This window comes from Vulpes vulpes, unplaced genomic scaffold, assembly GCF_048418805.1.
Source record: "Vulpes vulpes isolate BD-2025 unplaced genomic scaffold, VulVul3 u000000739, whole genome shotgun sequence".
NCBI lineage: Eukaryota > Metazoa > Chordata > Mammalia > Carnivora > Canidae > Vulpes > Vulpes vulpes.
Window position 1 is genome coordinate 8,641 of NW_027325796.1, and position 15,350 is coordinate 23,990.

At 38.4% G+C, this 15,350-nt stretch overlaps 1 long non-coding RNA gene across 3 annotated transcripts in view; it reads right to left on the minus strand.

Moving 5' to 3' along the window:
- Positions 1-1,931: 1,931 nt before the first annotated feature.
- LOC140597428 (uncharacterized) overlaps positions 1,932-15,350 on the minus strand; it is a 49,024-nt gene continuing 35,605 nt past the window's right edge. For 2 of the 3 annotated variants that reach the window (XR_011999247.1, XR_011999249.1), the window contains exons 3-4: positions 5,647-7,261; positions 1,932-5,119 (exon numbers count right to left, since the gene is read on the minus strand). This is a non-coding gene — a long non-coding RNA (uncharacterized lncRNA). The remainder of the gene's footprint in view (positions 5,120-5,646; positions 7,262-15,350) is intronic. The other variant, XR_011999250.1, reaches the window with a different exon arrangement.

The following is a 15,350-nucleotide window of genomic DNA, read 5'->3' on the forward strand; positions in this document are numbered from 1 at the left end:
GTGAAAGTAAGACAAGAAGACGACTGACAATGAATCATTAGCAACTCCATATTATCACATGTGGAAGAAGAGACTCATCTGAAGGGGACTGAGAAGGGTCAGGGAGTTAAAAAAAAAATAGGACAGTATGGGTGTCAAGGATGTCGAATTTTCTTTTTGAAGAAGAAGATGAAGTGGCAGGGATGGAGTGGCTGGGGATGTTGAGAAATGACTGGAACATCGGCCACAGACACTCTAGGAAAAACCAAAAGGGCATTAGAGAGAGCCATGCCCAGGCTTTTTCTGCTTTCAGATTCCAGCTAAGGCTTACATCCATGAGTCTGAAGATGCTTTCAGAAGTCCTTCTATAAACCCAAAGGCAATGGCCATAACAATAAGGCAGTTGGGGTTACAATAGAATGTAGCATAAAAAAAAGGAAGCGAAGAACGTTAGAGGGGTCTTCTAAGTAACAGATCAAGAACCTATGCTGGATTTGTTAGAAAGTGATCTGAGAGAGTTGCTAAATAATATGGGGGTTTCAAGAGCCTGGAAGTTTCTATGCAAAAATGGTTTGTGTGTAAATGAAAGTTTTTCATCAAAATAGCAACTGAAGAAGACAGAGTGAAAAGCATGTGGGGAAAAGAAGAAAATGAGGGGGTAGAGAAGATGGAAAAAGGAGCCAATCAGACTGAAGCTGAGATTTGAAACGAGCTTATTTGAAACAGATGCTGGAAGCAAATAGCCCCATGATCCTTTCCCTAAGCAATGACATTTATTCCAGACTCTAAAATTACGCAAACACTTTCTTCAAGATCAATGACTTGATAAAGAAGAAAGAAATATTTTCTAACTTCTCAGAAAACAGAGCTAATTTTTTATTTATTTTTTTTATTTTTTGAAGACAGAGTTCAGAGAAACATCTACCCAGGTACTATGACTCTTGTAGAGAGCAAAATCGATTTGATGATGCCACATCCTAACACCCACATAGAAGAGGGACCATGTTATTATCATGTATCACAAAACATCTTTTATTATCTCTAAAGATATGTAAAATATTAAACTATGAAAGTAAAACATTCAAACTCTTTCATTCGGTCACTCAATTAGTATTTATTATTTTTCCTAAATACCAGGAACTATGCTAGGCATTTGGAATACAATTATGAACAAAAAATCTTTTGCCATTCCTGTGGAGCTTACAGACTAGTAGGGAGACCTTAGTGACTTAACAATGGCATAAATATGATTATAGAGTTTAGTAAGCATCACGATGTGCAAATAGAAAATGCTATAGGAGCGCATGCTAAAGGAGACTCTAAAGTAGTCTGGAGGGTCAGCTAAGTCTATAGTGGCAGTAATGCTTTATGAGTGCAAGGGAATGAAAATTTAGAGGTGTCAGGAAAAGAAGGTGTGGTCCAGGTTGAAAATCTGAGTGGGCACCTGGGTGGCTCAGGGGTTGAGCATCTGCCTTTGGCTCAGGTCATGATCCTGGGGTCCTGGGATCGAACCCTGTGTTGGGCTCCCCGCAAGAAGCCTACTTGTTCCTCTGCCTATGTCTCTGCTTCTTTCTGTGTGTCTCTCATGAACAAATAAAAATTAAAAATAAATAAAGAAAATCTGAGACAGAAAGGACTCTGGTGAATTCTAGGAACTGAAAGATGGCTAGAGGGTAAATTATTAAATGAAAAGCAGTCCGTGATAAACTAGTCAGAGGAAGGAAGCCCAGATCACATAGTTAGTAAATAGATATTATGGCCACAAAATCGTAAAAATGAATAAATAAATAAATAAATAAATAAATAAATAAATAAATAAATTTAATTAAATCTCCCTCAAAAGCTAGCTATCCATGAATAGTTTTGAGAAGGAAAGAGACATAATCAGATTTTTTGTATATTTTTATTGGAATTCGATTTATTAACATATAGTATAATACCCAGTGCTCATCCTGTCAAGTGCCCCCCTCAGTGCCCATCACCCATTCACCCCATCACCCCGCCCACCTCCCCTTCCACTACCCCTTGTTCATTTCCCAGAGTTAGGAGTCTCTCACGGTTTGTCTCTCTCTCTAATTTTTCCCACTCATTTTCCCTCCTTTCCTCTATAATCCCTTTCACTATTTCTTATATTCCCCGTATGCATGAAACCATATGATGATTGTCCTTCTCCGATTGACTTACTTCACTCAGCATACTACCCTCCAGTTCCATCCACGTCAAAGCAAATGGTGGGTATTCATTCTTTCTGATGACTGAGTAATATATTCCACTGTATACATAGACCACATCTTCTTTATCCATCATCTGTCGATGGACACCAAGGCTCCTTCCCCAGTTAGGCTATTGTGGACATTGCTGATCTAAACATCAGGGTGCAGGTGTCCTGCGTTTCACTGCATCTGTATCTTTGGGGTAAATCCCCAGCAGTGCTATTGCTGGGTCATAGGGCAGGTCTATTTTTAACTCTTTGAGGAACCTCCACACAGTTTTCCAGAGTGGCTGCACCAGTTCACATTCTCACCAACAGTGCAGGAGGGTTCCCCTTTCTCCACATCCTCTCCAATATTTGTGGTTTCCTGTCTTGTCAATGTTCCCCATTCTCAGTGGTGTGAGGTGGCATCTCATTGTGATTTTGATTTGTATTTCCCTGACGGCAAGTGATGTGGAGCATTTCCTCATGTGCTTGTTCGCCATGTGTATGTCTTCTTTGGCGAAATTTCTGTTCATGTCTTTTGCCCATTTCATGATTGGATTGCAAATGACATATCAGATAAAGAGCTAGTATCCAAGATATATAAAGAACTGGTTAAACTCAACAGCAAAGAAACATAATCAGATTTTTTTTTATTAATGAACCAGTATCTATTGAATGCATAGAAAAGGAAAAGAGTAGAGGTGGTTTCAAGAGTCGATTTTGTTGCTTTAACCAAAATGACAATATTGTAGTGGAGAGAAGTGGATGCTTTAAAGGATGTGTAAGCACATGGATTAGAAATTCCAGGGAAAGAGGGAGGAAATTACAATGGTAGTTTTTCCCCTATTTCTAGCTTGCACAAGTGGATAAATGTTAATAACAGCACTGAGACATGAAATCTTAAAGGACAACCAGCTTTTAGGTGAAAAAAATAATGAATTTTAGGTATATTGAGTTTGAGTGAAAAATGAGATACTTAGAAAGCAATTGACTTCAGTAGCCCACAGGAAGATTGACTGGAGGTACACATTTGGGACTCATTAGTTGTGCAAACTATACATGAAGCCATGAGCACGGATGTGATTTAAATCTGTGAAGAGAATGGAGAGAATATCTACAGAGTGACAAAAAGGAAATAGCTAGGAGGAAGTCTTAAAAACATCATATCTAAAGTCAGAGGACGAAGGAAGACACCTTTCTGAAAGAAACTGAAAGAGGTCACCCAGGGAGATAAGAGAAAGCAGAATTGCAGAATTATGTGTCCATGACAACAAGGAAAGAGGATTTCAAAGAGGAAGAGATGTTTGAGATTTTCAAATGCTACTTAGAGGTCAAGTAAGATACACTGAAAAATGTTCATTGTGTTTAGTGACATGGATCCTGAGGGTTCTTACAGACATTCTTTTCATGGGGTGATAGAGTAGAAGTCAGAATTGGAGTGTATGGTGTGAGGATGAGTACAGAGAAAAAAGAAGGATTGGAAGCAGACAATTTATTTCGAGAAGCTGAGCAGGGAGGGCCAGAGGGAAAAAGATGGACTTCGCTGGGCCTGTCCTAAAGAAGAACTCATCCAATTTGTTTTTAATCTATACAATTAAAAAAATAAAATTTAATAGAGCATTTAAAATTGGATGATTTCACATAAAAATCCAGCTGTCCTTGAAATGTCCACTAATCTGACTACACAGATTTATATTACTGCCTCTCATCTGCCAAAAGAGAAACAGTTTGGAGAATTTAAATAACTTGCCCAATATCCCAGCTAGGAGGGGTTGAGGCTCGGCTGAAACCATGTCTGAGGATTTCAAGTCCTGTGTCCTTTGTATAATTCCACCCCTGATTCCCATGAAGCTTTCAAGATCACAAAGTGTGCATTCCAGGGCAATTCTGGAGTGATCAGAGGCACCCATTTCAGACTTTTCTTTATTTGACCCTGACCTGGAACCAATCTGCACTCTTACATGTGCAGGGTGAAATCAGAGCCCTACTGTCTGGGGTTCTCTGCCCTGGCTTCTGCAATTTCTGGGACTGAAAGAAAGTTCCTGTTTGATATGGTCAAAAGAAAGCCGTGGAGATCCCTGGAGACATTTCTCTAAGGATCAATGACTGCAGATGTGCGTACACACTGTCAGTCATGACTCACTAAATGATGAGAGTCAGAAAGAGTCAAGAATCCAATAAGAAATAAAGTACTTGGCCAGCTTCACGTTTTATACTCACAATGGCTGCCTTCCAAATGTCTGGTCTCTGGGATGGAAAGATCTTTCCTTAATTCTGGTATGGCCCTCAGTTCAGGGGGAGCTACTGTTCCAGAGATCAATAAAACCCAACGTGAAGACTATACTTTCTGCATTTACTAGGGAAACTCTTAGCTACTCTTTTTTTTTTTTTTTTTTTTTTTTTGTGGGAGGGGTAGCTGTTGTTTTATTCAAAGAACCTACATTTTACTTTAATTCTGTGATTCTTACCTGCTACAGAGAAGACATAATTAATGTAATTGGTTATAAAATTAAATGTTTCCTTTCATAAGCATCAGAACTTATTTGTTTTTTAAGATTTTATTTATTTATTCATGAGAGACACAGAGAGAGAAAGAGAGAGAGAGGCAGAGACACAGGCAAAGGGACAAGCAGGCTCCATGGAGGGAGCCCGATGTGGGACTCGACACCGAGACTCCAGGATCATGCCCTTGGACCAAAGGCAGGCACTAAACTGCTGAGCCATCCAGGGATCCCAGAACTTATTTTTTAAAAACTTTGTTTTTCTATATTGTAAACTCTGGACACAAATGGAAGAATTATTAAATGCCTTTTGTTTTCAGGATTAGTTGGGTGTTTATTTTCCTTCTTCTTTCCCACCATCCCTTCACCTTTCTGCCACAAGCCTGGACAATGCAAGAGAAAAATTACTCAGCCTTCCATTTGCAGACCCTCAGGAAATGTCCTGAAAATGGCAAACATTTATTAAAAAGGCAATCAGTTTGAAATTTTCTGTCATCTTAATGAGAACTTAAATCAATAGTTTAGAATACTAGAAATATATTTAACAATAAATAAATAAATAAATAAATAAATAAATCTACAAGATATAGAGAGAAATACATTATTTTATTTTGAAAGCAAGAGAGGATGTATTTTAGTTTTGTATCCTTCTGAGAAGATAGCGAAGCATTATCACCACAAGAAAATGTATCCTCCAAAATGAAAAACTGTATTTCAGAAATTTAAATTAGCACAAATTCATTGCTGATGAACTAATAAACTATAAGCAATTAAGTGTTTTCATTAGATTTATGTATTAGTATCTCAGGCAGTGAAAGTAAAAATGATTTTATTTCACATGACCCACTATTAAATTTTCTCTGAAATACTTCCACATAAATAATTTAGGCTAATGCAATAAGATGTATTTCTTCCATGAACCTAAAGGAATTGTATTTGAACACACTTAAGAAAATAAATGTGAGGTACCTGGGTAGTGCAGTTGGTTAAGTGCTCAATCCTTGGTTTCAGATCAGGTCATGATCTCAGGTTCCTAGGATCAAGGTCTGCATCAGGCTCCATGCTCAGTTGGGAGTCTGCTTGTCTCCCTCTGCCTCTGCTCCTCCTCCTGCATGTGCTCGCTCTCTCTCTCTCCAAAATAAATAAATCAATCTTTAAAAAATTAAAATAAATCTCATCCTTAAAAATTAGCCATCCCAAATTTTTATCTGACACATCAAAGAGTCAAATAACAGTACATACTTCTTGCTTATTTGTGAACTTCTTGAGCATAATGCAAAAACCATGAAGGTTACTATAATAGCCTGGCTTCCTGGAGACCCACTCTGAGGTGGAGGTCAGAGGTTAGCATGCAGAAAGTTTATCAGTGAGTGTCCTAAGAGTCAACACCTGAGAAAGGCAAGAGAAGGAAGGAAGAGTGGACAGAGGGAGGTGATGGTTGCCCTACAGTCTCAACAAAGGCCTCAGTCAGCCTAACACTGAATTCTAAAGCTGAGATGACCCTTCAGAGCTCTCCTGATTGACACAAGGGACCTAGATTTTTAGAGCCCATGTAAATCAATACTGGACATAGACCTCTCGGGGATGAGAATATGACCTTGCACCGTGATGATTCTGTTAGTAATCTTCAACCATCATTCCACAATGAGGCCATAAGAGTCCCATTTTAACAAACTGATCTATAACATTTGGTATTTAAAAAATAGATAAGGAAACCATACATATCAATCATCCAGGCTTTTACGAGACACGAATTATACATGTTCTAGCACTTATACAAGACTCTAAAAAGACCCTGACTTAAATCTCTCGTAGGTCATGTTCAGCTGGTATCTTTAGTGATACAGTCAAACCTCACTTGACAAATTTAGGTGACTGAAGTAACTTACAGAGCTTGCTTGTCAAATCAGAGTCAGAGAAATCAGAGATTTTATCTGGTATCCAATTTTACTAAACGATTATAAGGATGCAACAAGCACAAGGCTCAGTCAAAACAGCCATCTGAGACATCCATGGCAGCTCCCCAGATTCTGGCTCAGAATAAATTAATCCTCTAAGTGAGTTTTATGGGGTACCTCATACAGCTGGAACATTTAAATATGAAACAACTCCAAGGAGTGGTATTGCCTGCATTATCCAGGAATCCATGTCTTTTGGATCCTTGGTTCTATTTTTCCAGGAAATCCTTAGCTAGAGGCATCCTGCTAAAGGCATGTTCAAAGTTAAGGGCTTTTTTTCATAACAAAGAACATTAGCCAAAGGTCAAGTTGACAAGGAGATGAGATTGGGTCACTTACTTTCTTTTCTTTCTGCCAGGAACATTCCCACCATCCATAAAAGGGGGTGAGAGGATCTCTGAGCATCTGCTTTAACTCCTTCTCACAGTCACTTAATGTTAAAATGCACAAATGGGACAAAAAGAGAGTTCATTTACCTCTAGGATATAATTTATAAACCAGAGTGGTACAAGTAAAACAGAGATTCATGGGGTTATGCAAATGTAAATAATGGCATAAATATAAGGGAGAGTACATCACCTTGGGTAAAAATGGTGAGAGGCCATCATCCAAGATGAAATGGGGCACTATGGCAACAAAGAGATGGAAAGAGGGGTTGAGATCTCAAGACAGTAGATGCTCACCACATCCTCAGAAAAGAATTGGAAGGTCAAAGTAGGTCAAGGTTAAGACTAACAGGTTTTTAAATTATACTGTGGGTTGTCTATCCACCGCAGAGCCTACCACTTACTGAGTTTCTGAGAAGAGAAAAAAAATGCTGATGAGTCAAAAAAACAAAAACAAACAAACAAACAAAAAACCTTGAAAAAGTCTCTTGGGCAATTTGGAATGAAAGGTAAAAGGAATAAAAAGAAACAACCTGGAAACCGCATAATTCTGAGGCTATACCTCAAACTTCCTTTAACATGCTTCCAAAATACTACTTCTACTTCCTTTTTCTATCTCTTTCTACTCCTCCATCTACTCCTCACTATGTCTGAAGACCCTATCCACAACCAAGAAATGACCCATAGGCTTTTCAAGAAAATCTTTAAAATAATTATATGAATGTGCATAAAAACATCTGTCAGATCTTAGATCTGTGCACTTTCTCTCACCTATTTCTGAATATTTTTAAAGAGTGTAAGAATCAGTTATGGTCTGCCTTTCATTTTCCCTCTTTTTTTTTTCTTCGATGCAATCACAGACACAGTTCCTAGAAATATTAATAATATTCTCTTAAGGGAATTTTCCAACACAAGGTCAAAGATAGATATTTAAAAGATAAAAAACTGCTTCAGGATAAAATTATACTCCAAGTAAGTTCTGTGAAAATACTTAATGGAAAAGTCAAGTAATTTATTCTCTAAAAGATTTGTTTCCTGCTGTATAATCTATGAAGAAGTTACAAAAAAAGAAAGAAAGAAAGAAGAAAGAAAGAAAGAAAGAAAGAAAGAAAGAAAGAAAGAAGAAGGAAGGAAGAAAGAGAAAGAAAGAAGAAAGAAAGAAAGAAAAAGGGAAAAAAATGTGAACCAGCAGAAAATTACCAGAGAGGAAAGGTAGCAAATATATTTCAGGAGAAGCAAACTGAACTTAGATCGTTCATACGTCAGATACTTTTCAAACATCAGAAAGCACATGACCTGCTAGGGGGTATCAGCCGAGAAGACCCGCTGATTGGCATTTATTTGGCAAATAACTAAGAACCCAGGGTCGGAGCTTCAGGGGGGCTGACAAAATTGGAAAGCAGATGTGAACTCAGAAAATGGAGCTCACAAAATACTGATGACTGTGGCTCAGGAGCACTATCGCCACAGGCAGCCCGTAACCTAAGCCCATGCCAACCTTGCCACACCCCTCAGCATGACTTCGATTTCCCTTTAAGGATCTCCTTGTATGGAATCCTGCGTTACAGAAGTAGGTGTTAGGGAAGGTTTTGGAGGAGAGAGGGAAGAGGAGGCTTTACTTTGCACACCTACAATAATGTGTGCAAAACCTCTCCAGCAAACATACAATTCCTCTCCAATTTCTCTTTAGCACAACTAGCCGAGGAGCCTTCCCTCCCCTCTCACTCCTCCCTGGTATAAGGCCTAAAATTCAGGCTCAAGATTGTATGTTGCCTTGACAACTATTGAAATCCAGAGCGCATGGACTGGCCTTCCTCTGCTGTGGCAGCCTGGATCCCTGAGCCAAACAGCCCTCCGTGTCAAAGAGACCAGGTGTGGTCTCTGCTCGTCCCTGAATAGCAGGTTGCAGTTCCCTGCCAACCAGCAGAAGAATTCAAATGACCTAATGACACCCTCCCACCAGACCCAAGGGGCACCCATTCTGTAGGTACTCTGAAGCCTGCCTTCCACAGCCCCTGGGCTGTTCTGAATGCAACCCGGAGTAGCCTACATGACGTGCGGTGGCCTCTTCCCTGAGCTGTGAGCCTATGTGACTGATAAACTGCTCTTGTGATTTGTCCAGTAATCCCCATAATCTGGGGGCAGGAATCCCTCCACCACCAATGGGGTAAAGAGGAGGTAAATAAAGCCCTGTGCCTTCACCACATCAGCCTCAAGAATTGGCACTTCCAGTCTCCTTCTCTTTCTTTCTTTCTTTCTTTCTTTCTTTCTTTCTTTCTTTCTTTCTTTCTTTCTTTCTTTCTTTCTTTCTTTCTTTCTTTCTTTCTTTCTTTCTTTCTTCTTCTTTCTTTCAGATTTTATTTATTTATTCATGAGAGACAGAAAGAGAGAGAGGCAGAGACACAGGCCCAGGGAGAAGCAGGCTCCATGCAGGGAGCCTGATGCGAGACTCAATCCCAAGATCCCGGGATCATGACCTGAGCTGAAGGCAGACACTCAAACACTGAGCCACCCAGGTGCTCCTTCTTTGTGGTCTTATCACCTAAATGTGCATACCTCCACACTATAGTTTAGTCTCGGCATCCCCCTCCTCTCATTTTTACATTTTATCCTTTATTTTATTTTTTAAATTCTTAAAAAGATTTTATTTATTTATTTGAGAGAGGGAGAGAGAGAGAGAGAGAGAGATGAGCAGAGTGAGAGGCAAAGGGAGAAGTAGTGCCAGATGCAAGGCTCCATCCCAGGACCCCAGGGTTACCACCCAACCCAAAGGCAGACACTCAACCACTGTGCCACCCAGGTGTCCTTCCAGTCTTTCTTAAGGATGTAAATCTTTAGAAAGAGCTCTGTTCCCTCTAACCTTCAAATGTTCATTGCACCGTGTACCACTTGAAGAACAGGGTAGGCCAGTCGGGAGGCAGACTTCTTGAGCACAAGAGAAAGATCCTCCAGTCACCTGACTCCACCCTGCCTTACACTGCAGTAAAGATGTTAAACGACATTTTGTTGTTATTTTGCTTAAGGACTATAAAACTGAAGTTGGATTTACAATGTGAAATATAACTGCCAAGAGACTAAGCCACTAGTATGCTTTCACTAATGCTTTTTCTTCCTCTGTGCAGATCTAAATGAAAAGTCAAATTATATTTAGGATTCTTCGTGCATTCAGAAAAACGGAGATTATTTGTATGAATCGAATATCCAGTAGAAATAAATATAAACTTCCTAACAGTCTTCGATGTATTTTTTAATGTATTGCCTCACTTAGCCTTCGAAAAAAACAAATGAGCCGTTACACAGAGTTATGATCTCCGTGGCCCAGATGAGAACACTGACGCACAGAGATTGGGTAATTTGCCCAGGGTCACAGGGTGATGAATGATGGAGCAGAATCGGAAACCAAGACAACACTTAGAGGTTATTCTCTGCTTTGCTGTCTCTTCAATCATAGGTGCCAAGAAGCAGGTAAAGCCTGGGAGATCCCATAACACTCATCCTTATTTATTATAAATTCTCTAATTCTGTCTCTCCCAACATATTGTAATTTCTTTGATTCCAATCTCTTTGACTCCCTAATGTCTCACTCAGAATATGTCACGTAGTGTCTACGCATATGCCATAGAACATACAGATGACTAAGTGAACAAATATTTTAAAATGTCCATTCATCTCTACAATCATGCTGCAAACTGTCTGAATTCAGTTTATCAGGCTTGTATATCGGTGTGTTTCCTCAAGACTCTCACTCTATTTTCCTGAGATCTAGGTGTAACCAACGAGATATCAAGATCTCTGGTGTGGGAGGCACGTTAGTGGCTCAATTGGTTAAGCCGCCAACTCTTGACTTCAGCTCAGGTCATGATCTCAGGGTCATGAGATGGAGCCCCAAGACCGGCTCCCTGATTAGCAGAGAGTCTGCTTGAGATTCTTTCTCTCCACCCTTCCCCCCTGCTCATGCTTTCTCTCTCTCAAATAAATTAATGAAAAAAAAAAAAAAAGGGATCTCTGGTGTGGGATTCAGCCAAAATTATCTTTTGTGGGACATGAGTCGACAGCACACCTTTACATGATCTCCTCACTTCTCTACTCCCTTAATATTTTCAAGGATTTTTTCCTAATAAGTAACATGCCTATGAATCCTCATCTCAGGGTATGCTTTGGGAAACCCGCCCTAAAACACCATCTACAGAGTATGTTCTCTTTTTCAACATTGTAAAGTTAACTACTCTTGACCAGCTTTAAACACACTAACTTGGCCAGGCTTGTCTTGCTCTTCTTGTTTCTGGCACTAGAAATATTGCATGTTTATGTCACCTTTTGCACATGCCTAATTTTATCAGTTATGTGTTAGCTTTATAATCCAACTTGGAATTTTGGTGTTATCTTGATCCTGCTCCCATACTGTCTGCAACGGATGCTCATTTTATCCATGTAAAAGTGTAGAAACTCTTAGCATTTTCCAACTGTTATTACACTTTCTAATATTCCCAATAACTTGTATTTAAGCAAGACCATGATTATCCTCTCCATCTTGAAAATGAGAAATATTTGGCTCAAAGCAGAGGCCACTCGGCCACGTCCTTAGAGATAATGGAGCTGAGCCCCAGAATTCAGGTTTTCAGATTCCTAGACCAGTGCTCATTCACATATTTATCAGTCACTTCTTGAAACTATGTTTCGCCTACTGGAAGTCACTAGGATTGTTCTTACATGTTCTTAAAATCTCTTAACTCTGCCACTCTCTATCATCAAGTACCAAGTAAAACAACATGGAACATCAGAGCAGCCTGAGACATTTAATTCTATGCATATGTGTCAAATCATTACATACGCATACTAAATTTCCCAGCTGTCATTTGTATGCGGGATGAAGTCATGGGTAACTTGCCCAACAATGGTTACATCAGTCTGCAACAAAATCCAAAATATCCCATGGCGTGCATGTGAAGGTGTCTGAAAAGGAAAGAATCTTTCTGATCTGAAAACAGAATTTGGATCTTCAAATAAAAGTCTTGTATTGGATTGCACATCCTCTGCATTAAATCAGGTTACTGTGACCTCACACTTCAGAGTTATTTCATTTCTGGATTTTTCTCAGAAATTGCCAATGGCAGAGAAATGAGAAAAAAAATCCATATATTTTGGTAAAAAATTAAAATACAGTTATCTCGGCCCTTATAATATTATTTGATATGTTTATTCCTCTTTCTCATTCATTCTATGGGTGTTTCTTTACAATCTTAAAGTAAGATAATGTATTTGATAAAATAATCATAAACTACCTTATATTAATTAGAAACCAACCCATGAACATGTAGGAATTTATTGAATCTTCTCACTATTTTAAAACATTTTATGTCAATTTTCCACTGAAGATTTTAATTCAATTGCATTATTCTAAAATGTGATATATATATACATCTACATGTACCTATATATTGGTATTCATATATGCATATATGTAGTATTCAGGGGAAGATGGAGGAATTTTTTTAGAGTCATGATGCCTTTTCCTTCTATACAGAAAGTTCTTCTTTGCAAACAAGAAAGGTTGATCAGAATAAGAACACTATTGTCTTTATGGGGGGGGAAAGTCCGCTTGCATTCCACTCCAAAAGAGAAGTTGAAAAAGCTATTTATTTCTTCTTATTCTAATATCAATCTTTTTAATTCTAGCAATCTTTTTAATACATTTAGTTTTCAATGAGACTTTACAAATGACGCCAAATCAATATATTCAATCAAGTCAAAAATCTTTATTGAGTGCCTATCACATGCCATGCACTCTCCTAGCGTCTGAAGTTATATTAGAGAACAAAACAAAACCAGACTCGTGGAACTTTTACTTTGGTGAAAAAGTACAGACTATATAATACCAGATGGTGATAAAAAAAAAAAAAAGATGTCATAAAAAGATTAAATTCAGGTAAGAGGATAGTGTGTGATAGCGGAGATGAGGATAATTTAGGTAGAATGGCCAGAGCAAACCTTGCCTTGTGGAAGCCCAAAGGAATGAGTAAGTCAGTCATGCATACATCTATTCATGACTGGAGTAAAGACTATTCCAGGCAGGAGAGCAAATGAAAAGACTGTAAGGCAGAAATATGCCCAGCATGTTTGAGGAATAGGAAGAAGTCAGTGTGGCAAGAGAAGCTTTAAAAGATGAGTTTTGAGAAGAATAAAGGATGAGGTCATGTAGGAACTAGGAGTTCTCAGTAAGGACATCACTTTTACTCAAGATGAAATAGGAAGTTATTATAAGGTTTAAAGCTGAGGAGTGACACAAGCTGACTCAAGTTTTTTCAAACTTTTCTAACATCTGACTGCTGCGTTGAGACTCTACCTTAGGGGGATAAAAAGAGAAAGCTCATGTGGGAAGCTACTGAAATCATTCTGGGGAGAGAGAATAGTGGTAGGATGCATGAGCTGGGAAATTAGTTGATGCTGAATATACAGTTTGATGGAAAAGCTAACAATGTTCGCTGGTGGACTGAATGGGAGGTATGCAATTAAAAAAGAAATAAAGAGTAACTCACATCATTTTGCCTAAGCAACCAGTAGAATAAAGTTATTTTTTTTCTTTTTTGGGTAAGAAAGACCACAGGAATGGTAGGATAAATGAAGAAATGAACAGTTAGATTAGATACCCAAGGGGGTGAGGACATCTCCTAAGCTATTGGACCAGCGAGTCTGGAGTTGAAAGGAAAATCTGGGCTGGAGATAGGAAAATCTGGGCTGAGTCATCAGTGTATATAGACAGCGTTTAAAGCCATGAAATTGGAGATCACTAAAAGGACAGTGGCGACACAGAGACAACAAGAGGTAACTTTGAACTGCATGGTCTTTATTGATGTGTGTGTTCCCAACCGAAAGTCAACAGTATGACTTTCATGTGGGCTCCAAGACTCTATTCTTGTAGAATTGATACAAAACAAATTAAAACTGGCAGTACCCAGTCATCAAGGTTTCTCACTTTCTTGTGTGAGACTAATGTGCAGGTTGCAAAATACTCTAAGTTCTAGGGATCTCTACTAATAATGATTTGCTCACAAATTACTGATTGATTTTGATGCCAAAGAGTGATAAACGGCGAAAAGAAGAATCATACAGTGCCAAATCACATAACTACCGCCAACAATCTTTCCCTGTTTGATAATTACCCCCAAATATTTTTACATCTTTGCAATTTTCTTCCCCATAACTAATCATTTCCTTTTACTTAAGATGCCTTCTTTGTTTCTAACCATAGTGAACACATACATATACTGACAAACCCTGTGGGTGTGTGTGTGTGTTTAATACATTTCCATTTTAATGTGAAATCCTCCAACATTCTTTTTAGTTTGTTCAAAGCATTGATTTTGTAGAAACAAAACTTTGATGAAACACACAGAACCACAGGAGATTTAACATGCTATGGTGGTACTTTAGGAGAAGTGGCATTTGGTCTAACACAGAGAGAGACAGAGAGAAGGTGGGAGAGAGGAAGAGAGAGATCTTTAATAGAGAGACAGATAATATTAAAGCAATGTTAAACCTATTACATAATACTAAAATTTAACCAATGTACTCAGTTCATTATCTTGTATATTTTAATGTATTACATTATATATAATAAATATATATATATAATAGTTGTATGTGTATATATATATTAAGTTTAGATTGTGATATATTTCAAGTAGGCACTATACACAAAAGCTCTTCTTCCAACAAAACTTTTTTTTTCCTGGCACTGATTTGTCACACCAGCAACATTTCAGCATTCTTAAACACTTGGATAATTAGATGAGAAATAATTTGTTGTTCATATGGTATCCAAATTCTTAGCATCACAATACTAGAAAGAAAACAGAGTATGTTGATAAGAAACAGTGTCAAATCCAATAAACCCTGCTTTATATACTTTGTGCAATGAACATTTATATTCCATTCATCCCCAAGATAGTTGAAATGATCTGCCAACAACAGCTGTTACGAAAAAATGACTGTGTACCACTTGACATCAATATGGCAGATGTGTGTACTCGCTGCAGCTGTCAGGCTACAAAAGAAGGAGCAGCAAAAACCTACCAAACTGTGCCCACAAACAAACAAAAATATTTCACATTATATGCAGATTAGAAAAAAGAAATCCCAAACACAAGGGACAGAAATGAGGTAAGATGGCTGTTTTGCAACATGTGGACTAAACTAATAAATAGTTCATGTGCTCCTCAAGATTGTTTTGGCATCATGAAAAAGAGACATATATCTGCTTCATATGTCTATCCGTTGCTTTTGCGGGATACTAGGTTCCGGGGTTCACAGCACGACAGATCATTTGCTT